This window comes from Acanthaster planci, linkage group LG21 (assembly GCF_054643075.1).
Source record: "Acanthaster planci isolate LZ-2023a linkage group LG21, COTS_SCS, whole genome shotgun sequence".
Taxonomy (NCBI): Eukaryota; Metazoa; Echinodermata; class Asteroidea; order Valvatida; family Acanthasteridae; genus Acanthaster; species Acanthaster planci.
The window spans coordinates 157,184-172,366 of record NC_141797.1 but is presented as its reverse complement, the minus strand read 5'-3'; the positions used below and the strand labels follow the sequence as shown (position 1 = coordinate 172,366).

The window sequence follows — 15,183 nt, the reverse complement described above, 5'->3', positions numbered from 1 at the left end:
GTAGTAGCTGAGTAAACTGTACAGTATCGATCAAGGAAACCGCTGAACAGCCTCGAACAATGCAGGACACATTGAACTCACAGATAGTTGGGGAAACACCTAACTCCCGCCTGCAAAATAGGGAAGAGAATAGAGATAGAAATGTAAATGACATGGACACTATTGAAGAGGCTTCGTTTCTCAACTTATCTTTTCGTAGATGATCCTTTTTCCCAAGTGTTGAACCTTTTAAATATTTTCACCTGTATATATATTTTCAGTTACCAGTTTTTCACGATTCCTTTTTTAGTTTGTCATGTACGACTGGTTTATGCATTTGCTAATCAATAAAGTCCCATTTACCTCCTCTGACAAAACAGCAGTTGTCAGAAAATGGTAACCTGTGTCTAGAAAATCCGAATAATTATAATTATTGCTTCTGAAAACTTCGTCACTTCACTCTTAATTGACATTTATTTGTCAACACAAACATGGACCTCGCCAGGCAAAGCGCTCATCATACAGTGAGCAAGCAAGTGATAAACCGTAAACTGGAAGGGGTTATTCTCAGGTTTGTCAAACAAGTCTTGGGCAATATTCGTCCCGTTTCATCTCCTTTTTCTTCCATTACCATTTTTGTCTTCACTTTTTCCCTTTTTCCCCAAGGGAGGGGTAGTTTGCCTCCCTCACGACGGCACTGAGAACTAAGTAAATTTTTGATCTGACTTTAAATCTTCGATCTGGCTTTTAATGTCTGTTTTAATCTAACTTTATGATTTTATTATCTTTACATGATTTTGCTTCACCTTAGTAAATCTCTCTGACAAAATTCGAATTGCCCTCGCACTAAAATCTTCCCAGATTACGTCATTGTTGACTATAGGTCAGAACAGCGCTAAATAATCAGCAGGCAATATCACTATATTCTGACCCTCTTTTCCGCTATCAGTATAGCTTCAACAATGGACTTACTGGATGCTTCTACAATTTGGCAGTCAAGCTATTTTTAAACTAAAAAAGACAGCAAAGGGTAGGAAGCGTGATTTATCCGTTATTAATGTCAGTTGGCCCCAAAACCACATGATGACGTTATCATGACACTTTTGAGTAACATATTCTTACAATGTTTCGCCGCGATGCCCTTTTATAATTGTTAAAAATTAGTACCCTTGGGACTTGCGAAACGAGGATAGAATACAAAACAGCTTCAGTAATCGTTGGGGGACAAGCCGTATAGGTCTAACGAAGTCCTTTTGTGAAGTCTTGTTTCTGTTGGACTGGCCACCTGATCCTTTTAGTTCCGCATACAGCTTCTAATAGTTTCTGTGCGTTACAAAACCGAAAAAGACTTATACGATTACTCAAGAAGATCGATGAAACGTGTAACCACCGTTCATAGATTAATCTATCTCTCAATATTATTGATATCCATCAATAATTATCTACCTGGAGGTGGAGACTAGTGGCAAAAATTCTGAAAGTGAATATTAAGCTGAGATGAGCGGGCAGAATGTCACCGGAAGACAAGATCTCGAATACTTTAACATGTACATTGCTTGGACGTATGCATGCGGGTGTCTACTACTATAAGATGAAATGTTGCTGAGGCTTAGTGGAACAAGACGGCTGAAACGTAGACTACGCCTCCCGCTAGATTGTATTAATCATGAATATCGTCTGGAAGTTTCCTTAGTATGTCGCAAAACCTAAGGATTATCGTCGTTATTACTATAACTTAAAAATCGAAATATCACACTTTCGAAGGATCCCTCAGTAATAATCTTCATTACATCACTGTTACGAACGGATGTCGGGAATCGAAACTCAAATATCAGTAAGGAGATCGGCTTCTTATGTCGTCAGTGCCACCCTAGTAGTATCTTTTATAATTCGTAATTAGTTCTACAGAATGGAACAGACGATCAGCATTGACGTCATACTGCCTGTCTTACTTGGTTCAAAGAGATACAAATGTCTCTGGAGTGGGTAAACATTAACACTCTGGCTACGTTAAAGGTTGCCTACGATATTAAGTTCCCGCGGAACACTCTTTTAATTATTCAAATTTATTCAAAGTTTACATTAAGCATTCATATGTTTTTTTTCTTGAGGTTTGGTACCGTCCCCTGTCTTCAGTCGCCCCGCCCAACAACTGGTGTCAGTGCACTACGGTTAGAAAAACTACAAAAGCAAAACAATCCTAGTTTGGACTTGTTTCCACCACGAATGAGTCCGTTAACGACTTCCCACTGAATGAAAGGCCATAAGAGCCGGCACAATCGGTTACACGTGACTTCCGTTCAAAGGAAAGATAAAACCAAAATCAACATTTGGTTCAAGCATCCCGCCCGAGTCCTTGAAACCGGCAGAATTGATGTCAGATGTACTGGGTCACAGCTGTGGTTCGGGTCACCATCGGGAAAACTGTAGCCTCTAACTGTACACCCACACAAAACGTCCCCGATCCGACTACACACCGCTTTTAAACAGAGAATAATTATGGTATAGCCTGTGTTATGTGATTAGTTTCAGAGTAGTTATGAGGGGTCTAGGACATAACAGAACAGAAAAGATGTTCTGTGAGTTGACTTGCGTAGCGAAGTGGATAAAGGAAAAGACGAGCATTATATTTTGGATATGTTATGTGATTTTCGTCCTTTTTGTTTTAACCTTTTCCGTTAGTTTCTTGCATTTCTCTTTCAACTTTTATTTTTAAATTTTCAGTGTTGAGCCTTGCCCCCTCATGAACCCCAAACCGGTTCTCTTTGCTTCGTTGAATTGATTTCATAAAAATTATTGTTTTACTGAAAATTGACATTGCATATAAGGAAGAAATATTGTCAAAGAGCCGATCAGGTAATTATACTGGGGACAATGACGATGACGATGACGATGGCAATCCACCCCGATAAAACTCTGGAACTGAGGAAGGAGAAGGGTGGTCGTATATTCCAATTCCCGGTACTCGCTATAAATAAACTAACGATGGCTTAAATTAATGAAATATGTTTTTTCATTTACGTAGATCAGGAATTTTCGCTATTGCTGATAATGCTGCAGGCTTATGCGTAGTTCTTAGTTGCTGTCCTTGTAAGCCCAAGGCCTAGTTACCAGGAGAAACATGTAAACTTTGAGGATTATGTAAGAAGTATGGATGGCTGTGCGCATGATTCTTGGTGCACAGGCTAACTTGTCTAGATCCGGTACCCGCGTGTTTGTTCATATTAATTCGATTCGCATTCACAATTTACACAAACAAAAAAAACAACCCAACCAACACAACAAAAAACAAAAAGACAAACAAACACCCCCAACAACCCAACAAACAGAGTATTCAGTTAGTAGCGTCACGAAAGTGTGACATGCGTAGACAAGGCAGATAAATTTCGGTTTCCCTCTGCTTTCCCCGCCTCATTTGTTCCTACTCTTACACAAACCTCATGTAACGTGTCTCTATGAAATATTTTCCCACTTTTTTATCCGTAATTTCCCAACATTTACGAATAATAGTTAAGTATTTCCCGGAAAAATCGTGAATCAATTAGTTTGTTTGTTCGCCCCCGTCTTATGGCATGTCTAGCTTGCCGGGGTCTATTTGCAAAGGTAGTGAAAATATAAAACGTCCTTACTGATTGGAGCCTACTACTCCATGAGGCAGTCACACTGGGCGCGGCCAACCAAACTTTATGTATCAAAGAGCGCCTCTGAAGAACTATTTTCTCTGATTTTATCTGTTCAAATAAATATGGTCGAAGCATTCAAATTGAATGCAGTGTTATTTGTTTTCATACCTCAACTATAACGAGCTAAAAGGGCTTTTTTCTGTTCCGTGCCAAGATGTGAATTCTGAATGTAGATTGCGTCATTTGGAGAAAACGGAGATAACCAGGGGAACCCTCGCCCTGTGTTCGTAATGGATAAACCTTTGCCGTGTGCGTGCAACCAATGACCACACGTGCCTGTATACATTATTTTGTTTGGCAGGCACGAGGGTTTATCCATTACAAACACAGCAAGAGAGCGAGGTTTCCCTCGTTTTCTCCAAGTGAATAAATTTACATTCGGAATTCGCATCTTGGCATTGAAGGAAAAAACCTTTTAGCTTGATAATTATAGTTGAGTTCTGAAGACAAAAGACGCTGCGTTCGATTTGGATGTTTCCATATTATTTTGTTGTAATTAAACAGATGAAATCAGAGAAAACATGTTTTATTTAGAATTGCTCTAAAGTTTGGGTGTTTGATAGGGTTTTGCAAATACTTAGGAAAAAGCTTTGCCTTTTTGCAGGAAGGGAAGGTGCCACAATACTGTAGAAAGGGTCGGAGAAACATTCTCTGGCGAAGGTATGGAATTCCATATCTGCCGTCGTGCGTCGTCCGTCGTGCGTCGCGCGTCGCCCGTCGTCCGTCGTGCGTCGCCCGTGTTTTTTTTTTAATTTTGGTCACGATTGCGCAGTGGTATTTTTAACTTTGACCCTTGATCGTTTCACATGTACATGTCCTTGTTCGATCGATCTACCATGCCTGACTCTCATTTTAGCAATAGAACTAGAAGATGTACATGTATTCGTTTTTGCAGTTGCGCCAAACTCCAATTGAAAGAAGAAATAATATCCTGACATCGGCTAAGTAACGTTTATATCAAATTACACCATTTTGGTTACATAAATAAATCAACAAAATAGACTTTTGTTACGGAGGACAACCTGTTCTCTCTATCCACGTACCATGGCATACACACCCACAAAAACCCAACACGTCATATTTTGTGAAACTTAAACCAAGTGGTAATTGCCCCTTAACAATACATTTAATAAACAGTTTGTTATCCACAGCAAGTCTAGTATTTCTGGATTTCAAGGTGAAATTGAGAGGACAAGATAGAATATCTGTATCGGTTGGCAGATTTCTTCCTGGAATTTGATGAAAACAAGTCGGCACATTTTTACAGTATGCAATAAGTAATTAGAATTGCAGTAATTAGAATAACACTGTGGATAAGTTGGCCGGAACATTTTTGCTGAAAATGTTTTTCCCAAAAAAACACTAAGCTTGGTTGAATTCTCAGAGAGGCGATATTTTCTTGTCAAGGGGCAGGGGTAGTCTAGCATTATTGGAATTAATTATGTGACCAGTATATGCTTTGCAGGTGGGATTTGTACTTGCCTTATTCGGAAAAGATCTTTAGAAGTGAATGGAATCATCACATTGCCATTTGTTAAACAACGGCTTTTGCATGTCCTATGCAACCCATTTGATGGGCGACGCACGACGGGCGACGCACGACGGGCGACGCACGACGGAAAATGGCATGTTTGGAACTGGGTAAATGGCAGAATTGGGACACAACAAAAAGCAACATGCGACGGACGACGGGCAACGGGCGACGGCAGATATGGAATTCCATACGAAGGGGACACACAGATGAAAAAAAAACTGCAATTCAATTTCTTTCTTGAGGGCGAAATTATTTTACGAAAAGTAATACGGACTCCTTTCGATGAGGGCGCTCTTTATTAGGCGAAACTGCATTCTCGACCATGCTGAGATCAGAGTTAGTGAGTTCAGTTGAGACTAGTATCTGTATTAAATGTACATCGTGTACAAGGCAAGCCCCACTGTACCGCTTTAGCACGGACTCTCACTCCCGATCCATCCTTAAGCCACACATCTGTTTACGTAATTTCGCGTCGGCGAACTGAACATTCTCGGCGCACCTACTTATCATGCATTATCTGAATGATTGACCCCTAATCTTCTTTACGGCTGTTCCATGTCGAGACATATGTAATCCACGGACTGAGCAATAAGGTAATACATGTACTAATGGGCTCTTCCGAATCTCCGCAGCAGTTTAGATGTCTCTACATGGAACAGCCGCCGAAAAGATTAGGGGTCAAGTGACTGACGTTCAACGACCTTATTTTAAAGATGGCGACTGTAAGAGCGAGCCTGTGAGATTGAATGGATAAAGGCAAAAAGACTGGAAAATACGTAAATAACGCCAGTAAAATCATTCAATAAATGGTTTTTAGAAAGCGGCAAGGTCAAGGATCATGTCCGTGTGCAGAAGAAATTGTGCCCATCATGATAAGTGGGTACGCCGACACGAAATTGCGTATGCGGCATTTACATGTATGGATCTGGAGTGAGAGTCCGTGCCACACTTACTTAGTCATATTAGTGGGGCTAGTACAAGGCGAGCAACTATCATGGCTAGCAAACCAAAAGGTAGAGTATCGCTTTAAATTTTCCAAAAAACGTGTACTTCTTGGTGTTCTGTCATGGTCATACTGTGACTCACAGTGTGAGTGTGATCAGTGATGCACAAAACGGCGTTCATTCATTGAGACCAAAAATAGTAGCACCCTTTTCCTTCATTTAGGCCAAGCAAACTAAAGTCTAGGCCTTACCTTTTCAAAACAACTTTCCTAGAGAAGTTGGCGGTGATGACTTCTTTCATCATATCAGAAAAAAAGGAGGGCTTTGGATTTTGAGGGATTTTGGGGGTAAAACCTTAGTGGACTGGTACACATTGTACATGTATCATAGGCCTATGTACATGTAAATGATGCTATGAAGAGCTGTGAACGAAGACGAATCTGCGCATGTACATGTAGTCTAGTTCCTTGACCAAAAACATCAAAGTTTCTGCAGGCCAATATCCACAATCTCTAGGTTGGGTAACGACGTGAAACAAAATGGCATGATGCGGTCGTCTTTGGCCAAACTCTGGTAAAAAATACTGGCTTCTTGCTAACTGTACAATTGTCAAAATTTACCTGAACTAGAGCTACTACTATGAAGGAACGGATCCTCAAGGTCTGAATATTGAATCTCAGTTTAGAGATAATTCCATCACAGAGGCAACTAAAGACAAAGACTTCTGCCTTCATGAACACAAGACACATCATTACTACAAATGTAGATGTTCGTTTGCAATCATGAATGTGCTGACTCTGTTCTCTAGACAAGCAAATTTTTCCTCAAAACCGGGTGCTAGGTGGTGAAGCAAAATCCACAATGGTGCCAAGGCAAGAGATCATGTGGAGACTGCATGTCTTCCAGAGTTGTTAACATGGAGACCGGAAGACAGGCAGAGACATGGAATGTTCAACCTTCAGACACTGAGTTAGCCAATCAGAGTTTGTACTGCATATATACAGGTCATCAAATGCCACTAGCATGACTGGGAGCACGGTTGCATATGATCACTGTGATGAACGGTTCCATTTGTAGTGCTTGAAACTGAAATGGCAGCCAACAAGAAAAAAGTGGTACATGTACCGTACTTGCAAAGTGTAGGCAAATGAAAGAGGAATGATACGAGAGGTTGTTTTTCAAACAATCATATTTTAACCCTTGCCAGACTCAGAAAGTGGGTATTTTCTGTTCTTTTTTTAGAATTTTCAGGCTTCATTTCTTAATGACAATCTGTGTTGTGTATTTCCTGGCACACACACAAGCAGTACAAGCAATCTTTCTTTTTGGTCTACTTATCAAACGGTCTAATTTTAGTTAACTGTAGTTACATCCCAAGCAATTTATAAATCTTTTTGTATTGTATACATATGTGCAAATTTGTATGTGCTTAAGAACCCTGATGGAATTAAGCTACATTATTTAACTGTAACAGTCCCAAATCCTCCAATTTCCAATATAATTTTACCTACTACATGAATTAAAACTCTCTGGTGCATCATGCATACGCTCTGCTCTGGGTATGCCGCATATGTACACATGTACATGTACTTGTGAAAGCACTGCCTGAGTCTACATGCACTAATTTGAATCCTGCAAAAATTTATTGTAGTCCACTCTGAGTGGATTTGCCTTTGAATGAAATCTATTCACAGGATTATCAACTCAGGAAGGATTAAAGTAAATTTTTGCAAGAGTTAGGTTTGACCTGAACATTTTCAAGTTATTGATCCTTGTTGACGTTAATTTAGCAAGTTCAATTCACTTTCAACCTGTAAGGGAGCATTATCAAAAAGGTGTATTTGTCAGGGCACTCCAGCACAACTGGTAACTTTTCCTTTTTATCTTCTCTTTTTCACCAGGTGTTAGAGGCGATAGTAGCATTATTGGTCCGTTTGGTCCCCTGCCTGTGGGCACATCTTCTGGCACCACTGCCTGATAGAGTAAGGTGATGGCAGCGTGGTTGGTCCCCTACCTGTGGGTTCATCATCATTTTAGCATCACTTCCCTGACAGAGTAAGGCGATGGCGGCATAGCTGGTCCCCTGCCTGTGAGTTCATCTTCTGGTTTCACTGCTCTGATACATGTAGAGTACGTTGCCTCATTTCTTTCATCACAGAATTATAAGAATAATTTCTTCTTGTACCAATCATGGTACTTCCTGCACTGACGAGCACTGTGGTTTTCTGCATGTGAGCAGAGTTCAGACTTGTATGTTTTGACAAAATGTACGTGTACCAGTACCTGTTACTATGGTTACTCTGTGGTTGAAATATCCCAAGGTTACCTTTTCTTGTTAATTTTGTTGCTTTTCCCTGTTTTCAGATTTGGGAAGGCGATGTTACCAGTTGAAGATGCTGTGATGCCTTCCTGCGTTCTGGTAAATACATGTACATCTGTCATCGTGGTGAGATTAGACTGACCAACAATGAAATCTTCAAATTTAAAGATGCGGCTAACGTCATTGGTTGCAGAAGGTAAGAATTTTCATGCATTCACAAAAGGTGTATGTTGCCTTTTGGCCAACTAGCAATAAAGATTGTGTATGTTCCTAAACTCTGCCTGACTCTCTTATATTTTACTACAGCTTTCTAGACTGTGCTATACTGTTGGCTTGATGTACATGTATGTACGTTGGTCAATCTCACTTTACTCTTGCATTGCAACCATGGCAACATGGCGTTGTTGCATTGCACTCATATTATCTTGTTGCATCAAGTTGCACCTGTAATTGTGTTTATCAGTGTGGTCATACTGTGATGGCTCATTTTGGGCATGCCCTGTTGGAATACTGAACTGGTCAGTATAACTCTGGTTATTGTAGGTGAAGCAAAGTGTAACAATCACACCTGTCTCAGAAATGTCTCTGTTTTTCCAGCAGCTCATTCTGTGAATGTGTTTCTAAGACATCATGCGTTTGCTGGAGGACACATCATGCATATGCAGGAGGAGACATCATGCATATGCAGGAGGAGACATCATGCGTATGCAGGAGGGGACATCATGCATATGCTGGAGGAGACATCATGCATATGCAGGAGGAGAAGCTGATCTATGTATTGATGAGAAGCAAGCCCTTGTTGCCTTCATTATGGAGGAGAGAAGCAAGAGGGAGGATAAGATCTCTCAGGACTTCCCAGAGATGCTTCACAAGAAAGTCAAGGAGAGGACGTCACTCTCATACCAACTTTCGTCTCCATCACTGAGGAGGAATAGTTTCCATGGTTAAAACATCCAAGATCCTCAGCAGAATCATAATCGTTGATTCATAAAGGCAAGGATAAGACTAGGTCTGTTCAAAGATGCAGTTACTTTGCAATGGTCTCATTTTTCCGCCATGCTGAGATCTCCAGATAGTAACCAAACATCGCCAAGTGACACAAGTACAGTAAATCCCTATTTTGATTCACTTTAGGGGTGTGCTGATTCCTATTGTTTGTACTTTCATGCACATGATCACCATACATGTACATGTACAGTATGTGCAAACGTCCATGTGTATGCGTTGAAGTGGTTTTTGCGGTTGTCATGGCATCGAGTGTCAGATTTGATGAATACAAGAACAAAAGCCACAGAATGCTGGGATGCTGGCAGCAAGGACCAGGATTCCCCTGCCTATTCGACTGTGAGGTGGCCCACCTCACTGATTTTAGTGACCACCTCAAGCTTTTCTGTTGAATTTTGCCACCTCACAGTTAATAAAGACAATTCAGACGGAAGGAAAAATCAGAAATCAATAATGACCACCTCATTATATAAGTCCCCCATGGGAAACCCTGGCTAGGACCATAAGGTCCTAGACCAGGATCCATACGTACATGTACATGTAATACTGAAGAAATCTACTTCCCCTAGTGCAGCACTGATGTGTATCCAACATGTACATGTATGTGGATAAAGCAATCCCTTAATTCCCCCATCTTCCAGTCTTCCTGATATTGCCTGGTATTCACCTTAGACTGCACGAAATCTGGAAACACACCCAGAGGGTGATCAAATGCTTGGCAAGTGTGTGTGCAAATTGAAAACTCAGCACATTTGGTAATTGCAGTGTCTGAGCCTGGCGGAGGAATGAGACCATTACATCTTACTTCCCTCCTGGTGATGAAGCAAGTCTGTGCATTTGTACAGTGTCCCCAAAAAGACAACACAAAACATTTAGCTTTCCCAAATTAATTTTTAGAATTTTGCTGTCAAATTGAAGCTTACTATTTTTCTTTCAAAAGTTAAAGACTTCATTTGAATCTGATGAACCATTGCAGAGATAGTTTTGATTACGTGTATGTACAGTAAGCTAATTGCTTTTCATTCTGTCCAATTTGATTTACCACGGTATTCAAAATGCAGTTTACGTCATTTACCATCTAACTACGTGTAGATCACAGAAAAGACCCACCAAATAAGGATAAGGAACTAAACAGGGTTCTATTATGTTTATGATAAAACCTCTTTTATTTTCCATCAACAAAAAACATCCTAAAATGGTTTCAAGTGATTAATGGTACAGAAGTACGTACATACATGTACATGTAAACAACATCAGCATGGTGTCGCAAATTGTCCAAGTTAATCAGAACTTTAACCAAAGTTGTTTTCAATGAAGCAAACTCATTCAGTTCACCATTTTCTGAACGAAGCATCAATTTTAAGTTAAGAACGAGGAAATCCAAAGAAGTAAAAAAACTGAAGCAGTCTTTTGATAATGTGACTGAACAGAATGTTTGCTTTAAACTGTTTGAACTTCTTATAGACTGAACAAGTTGCATTATGAAAGTAGAAATATTTCTGAATGCAATAAGAGTTTTAAAATGAAATATCTAGTACATTTTATTACAATCAGTGATTTCTGGAAATTCCTTAGGGAGAAAATGAATGCCGTATATTGGTATACATACATGTACATGTACATATACCTTCATCTAAATTATTCATGATGAAAAAGTATTTTTTGTAATGGAATGCACAATTTGTCCGTTTGCCATTCAACAAATACTATTACTTGTCTTTAATCCCTAGGGGTAAGGGTTAATCTGTGCTATTGCAGTTTAATCATACATGTATATTTAATCTGTGATTTCCTCATATTTCTTGCATTTAAAAACATTCCTGTGTATAAAAGCTATCAAGATCTTTAATCTTCAAAACTTGCATTGATTAGTGTGATAAAAATCACTATATGATAGGACAAATTATAGGACTCCATGAAAATTGGAAAATTGCATATTTTTAAAGTATTGGAAAAAGGATTTTACTTTGAGATTACAACACTACAAATCAGAAATTGGTTTGGCTACAAAATTACTAAACTTTTTGCCTGTGGGTGTATGTACAGCGTACATGTAACAAAACCACTATATGAACAACGCAGCCATTTGAATTGTATCTGCGTGTGAAATAAATGTAAGTTTAAAGAAACAAAACAAGTTGTTTTTAGTTCTACTTGTTAAATGTAGTTCTTTGTCACATACCCTTCCCCTAAATCTCAACAGATGTGCTCTCCCTGATTTGTGATAGCTTTCTTTTCCTTGAGATTTTACATTTCGGACTTTTCCAAAGCCCTGCCATTTTAAACTTCCAAGCTCATCAAGCTCCATCTTAAAGCTTTTTGTCACTCATTCTTACCAGACTTATATAAACCCACTAGCAATCTGGAACATTAAGCACCTTGCCTTCCAACTCCAAGGGATCTTTGAAGCCCTGCCTTATACTGATAGTCCTAAGCCCTCAGCCACCCACTCTTCACCCTTATCAGCTCTCAGACTTCCAGCCCCAGAGTTAAAATAATGCAAGTGGTACCCCTTGCTGTTCCCAAGGCAGGCTTTGGCTGAAAAATATTCTAAGTCCAAACAATGGAAGGTTTAACATTTAGAAACGAGCACATTTTTTCAAGAAAGTGCCGTGGCATAGCGGTTAAGGACACTGACTGCTATGCACAAGGACCTGGGTTCAATCCCAGGTGGGCATGCACAATTTTGTTAAAAAACTTAGTAAAAAAAAAAAAAAAAAAAAAAAAACTTCCTTTTCCGGGGACCCCGGGATTTGAACCGGGATCCCCTGGCCTGGCAGCCAGCAAGCTAACCACCAGGCCACAGGCCTCTTGCTAAAAGATACACTCGGAACTTATATTTAAAGGTTAGATTGCGCAATATTAAAAAGGTCAGAGGGCAGACCATATTTGCATAACTTTGAATAAATGTCAACATTTGAATATGTAAACAAGCAGAGAACGAGACATTGCAACAGAACGATCAAATACGAAGTAATGTATATACCTGTTATACTGTCTTCTTCCAAATATTCATTTCTATATCCTAGACCTGCCACAAAAATCAATTTGATTGGTCGATACTGATCTTGTTCTAACTATAAACGTTTTACAAAAGTTGATGGAAATTAACACACATGTAACTGCATATCTTGAATTAAAACTCTGTACAGGTTGAAGATAAAAAATACTGCACAACTATTCAATAAAAATCTGATATGACTTAAAATTAATTTTGTTGCCTGTATTTCCTGAAGGATTTTTCAAAAGAGCACTACTGGAAATACCCAGCTGTATCAAAGGAATTTAATGTTCTAATTTAATTCCTTTGAGCAATCATCAAATATGCCAGAGATTTTGATATTAAAACACAATGTATTAGAAACACAACCCTGAATAGTCTACATGTATCTTATTAACAGACTTTTAAGCCAAGATTCTTTCAGTCAGTCATGACATTTGGAAATTGCAATTTTGTTTTTCTACAGACAAAAAAAAATACCCTTGATAATGAAGCTGTCCTACAATCTTGGAGCCACGGCTATCTGTAGCTCAAAAAACATCGCTTCCCTAGTCCAGAAAAATCCTAACACCCTGTTCACAATGCCAAGATAATGCTGTGCTCTATTGTTCACAAATCTAATCTTTGAACTTTGTGGCACCATGTTTGTGCAGATAAGTCCCTTTGGATGCCATAGAAGACAGGAATCCTTCCATCCAGCTTGAATCACAGATGTCCCTTTGCCTGCATGGATGATAAAAATTACAAATCTCTTTAGGACATTATATTACATTAAAATCATTGGGAAAGCTAACCGACACAAATCGAGAGAGAACATTATTTAAAAACAGATCACTGTTCATTTTGTGACAGCAATTCAGAAAATACCAATCAATTTTGGTTTAGAATTATATTGCTATTTTTCGACAATCTTCACCTGCCTAAAATTTAGTGTTGCACCTTTTTTTTCTCAAATTACAAAACATCAGTCATGACATCATACTGTATATATTTCTTGTCCATTATTTCTCAATTTCCCAAGTATCTTGAATCTATCCTGAGTCAACCACACATCTTTATATTTGATTGATCCTGTCTTCAGCTCTTCAAAATAACTTCCAGTCAACTGAACTTCTCCGACAGTTCATTCCAATCATCTTGATGATACTGTGTCTCTCTTGACATGATTTAGAACTTAAAAGGGATGAAAGAAATGAAAGTAACAAGGTATGTACAAGTAGAAGGTGTAACTGCTTTTCAGATTGAAGGAACCTTGCACTGATCAGATGAATTTCTGAATGATCAAAGACAACATAATTAGATTGCACCTGTTTACCAACGAGTCTTTGAAGAAATGATTGTCAGCATCAGGTGTGTGCTTTATTGGTGCCTTTTAAATGTGCATGTATCAACAATTAATTAAAAAGGCAAAAGATGACTTGCTGAGTCCATCAAGTTGGCTCTCACCTCTCTGGACTTTCTGCTATCACTGACATTTGTGTGAGATCAAGGATGTAGACCTTTCAGCATATCATTACAGGCAGGGTAGCAGACATCACCTCAGTCGGCACAGCACAGGCCCCACGACGGATCTCAACTATTCGGCTGTAGTTTTCTCAAAAAATCATGTCCCCTGAAATAGTGTGGACACAAGTCAAAAACATAGCAGATGGACAAATTTAACAAATCACAAAATCTTGAAAAACATAACAAAAATGAAAGTTCGGTGATCTGCCATTCGGCAAATATGCTGATGGAGTTAGAACATGTAGATGGAGCAGAAATATTTTCCAACATCACATTATTGTGACAATGAACCCTTGAGACAGGGAAACTTGTGTTTACCTGTATTGTGGTAAATGTAAAGGTTTCTTATGAACAGATATCATCAATCTTTATAAAATTGCAACTAAAAATATGCATAGATGAACTCAAATAACCAAGACTTTTTTAATGAAAGACCAATTGCCAAAATATTAATGTCTAAAACCTTGGTGAAACTGATAAAAAAAAAAAAGATCTATGCTTGCAGAGAACTTTCGTACAACTGCACTTCTGGGATGGTCAAGTAAGACATTGAGGACTGTTTAATGTCTTATTCATATGAAGAGTTTTACCGGTGGAAAAATGTGAATTAAAAAGTACGACAGAGTCAATAATGTTAAACAGACTGAAGAATTAACTTGTCAACAATGAAACACAAGTCCGACGGTCATAGCGTATTTTGAGGAGCCTTGCATAGCCGTTACAACTGAATTCACATCAGACATGAGGGGCGTGAAACTCTCTCTGATCAAGACCTAGATGTTTTAAACGCTTAAGACTGTGTTATGCAGTGGATGCAATACCTTTACAACTGAATTCATATCAGACATGAGGGGCGTGAAACTCCCTCTGATCAAGACCTAGATGTTTTAAACACTTAAGACTGTGTTATGCAGTGGATGCAATACCTTTACAACTGAATTCACATCAGACATGAGGGGCGTGAAACTCTCTCTGATCAAGACCTAGATGTTTTAAACACTTAAGACTGTGTTATGCAGTGGATGCAATACCTTTACAACTGAATTCATATCAGACATGAGGGGCGTGAAACTCCCTCTGATCAAGACCTAGATGTTTTGAACGCTTCAGGCGGTGTTATGCAGGAGTCTTCTTCAAATGTTAATAAAGCAGACTGCACATCTTCAGTAATTTGGTTCAGCATCTTACATGTATTACCCTCTTTAGCTTGA

At 39.0% G+C, this 15,183-nt stretch overlaps 1 long non-coding RNA gene across 2 annotated transcripts; it reads left to right on the top strand.

Moving 5' to 3' along the window:
- Positions 1-5,576: 5,576 nt before the first annotated feature.
- LOC110982420 (uncharacterized) lies at positions 5,577-11,519 on the top strand. 2 transcript variants are annotated; one of them, XR_002598569.2, is made up of 4 exons: positions 5,577-6,209; positions 8,042-8,270; positions 8,505-8,656; positions 9,061-11,519. It is a non-coding gene; the product is annotated as an uncharacterized LOC110982420 (long non-coding RNA). The 2 variants fall into 2 exon arrangements; XR_002598568.2 differs by having other exon boundaries at positions 5,586-6,209; positions 8,042-8,229.
- Positions 11,520-15,183: the final 3,664 nt, after the last annotated feature.